Raw genomic sequence first — 1,553 nt, forward strand, 5'->3', positions numbered from 1 at the left:
GATGAATAACACTAATAACCTAAGTAAAAGAAGATCCCAATCTAAAGAAGTAAAAAACACTCACAAGCAGTTACTAATAGAAGAGAAATCACATAATTATTATGCCCTAGATTTTTCAACACATTTCCATCTCGTCCTTTACTCCATTTTCCCTTGAATGCCTCTGTTATTACTGGTTGGTTTCCTAGCTTCTTGTTCTAATCTGCTTCTTTTTCTTGAACAATCTTTTTTGGCAGCCGACCATATTTCTTCCTGGTGCTCTCTGATTCATGACAGGTGCTCTCATCATCCCACACCATATTATGTGCCATATGACAAGTGATGACCTCCGCAATATCCTCTGCAACGCTAACACTTGGAGATTTCAAAGGAGTGTGAGGTTGAGCAGCTCTCGCCACCTCTTTTGTCGCATCCGTCCTTGGAGGTTCAGGAGCATGAGGGGGATCACCCTCATTGATTTTACCTTCTTCCATGTCTTTGAATTCCTCCTCGTCCTCCTGGGATGCATTGTTCACTATTTCATTGGATTCATTCATCATTTCTTCTTTGTGATTCCTCAAAGAGTTGAAGGGATTGTTTGAGGTAGATGCATCATTGTTTCTGCGAACAACTTGGGGTTTTTGGGCAGTAGCTCTTCCTTTCGGTCCTTTCCATTATGTCTGTCATTTCCCTTTAGACGTCTTGTTCTAATCCGATTTAGGAATTTTAGGGATTTTGGTGCAGTCTCAAGTAAAATGGTCGTATTCATGACAAATTCGAAACTTGAATGGGCTCTGCTTGTAATCAAGGAATTGTTGGTGCTTCCACACGCCTAGGGTTAGATTTACTTCCATTGGAAACCCTTTTTCTAGATCCACTTCCACGCAGATCTTTGCGCAAGAAAATTGGGATCCCTTAGGCTCAAATTTATCTATGTTTTTTCCAACTCCATTCCTTATTACACGGAGGCAATCATCACTCCAGCAAGACAGGGGGAGTCGAGGCAATTTGACCCACACCAGTTTGGGATATCTTCATCGGGGTTGAAATCGAGCATCCACTTATTCAAATACATACCGCAAGACCCAAAAAAGTATGGCTCTTTCGAAAGACTATTGCTTTTCTTCTTTATGTTCAAATAAAAAAACGAAGAATACATTCCCTACTACATATAGTGCAATATTACCCTTCATCATATGTCGCCATTGCTTATCAATCAACGCTTCCATGGACTTAGGCGAAGGCCACATACCTGTGAACTTGTCGATTAGTGCTCTTTCAGAATAAGAAAGGGAAGTCCTTCGATCTCCCAACGGTAACATAATGCCCTTGACCACGTCATTTCGCTTCACAAACTTCGATTGATGCGCAAAGGAGCGCGGTCGCTTCAGCAGGGAAGAGACCAATGCATGGAAGGTTGCGACCTCATCTGCTTGAAAGGGAGAGGAATGATGGGATTGGGGGAGAAGAGGGGGTGGAACCCACTCTGAGGATGCCATTGGGGAGAAGCTAAGGTTTCCGCAACCGTGTCAAAAGTCGCAAAGCAGCAAACTCAATGGCAAATTCCTTAATAA

Source organism: Pinus tabuliformis, chromosome X (genome assembly GCF_031772625.1).
Source record: "Pinus tabuliformis cultivar Carrire ecotype Pingquan chromosome X, CPIR1, whole genome shotgun sequence".
NCBI classification, from domain to species: Eukaryota; Viridiplantae; Streptophyta; class Pinopsida; order Pinales; family Pinaceae; genus Pinus; species Pinus tabuliformis.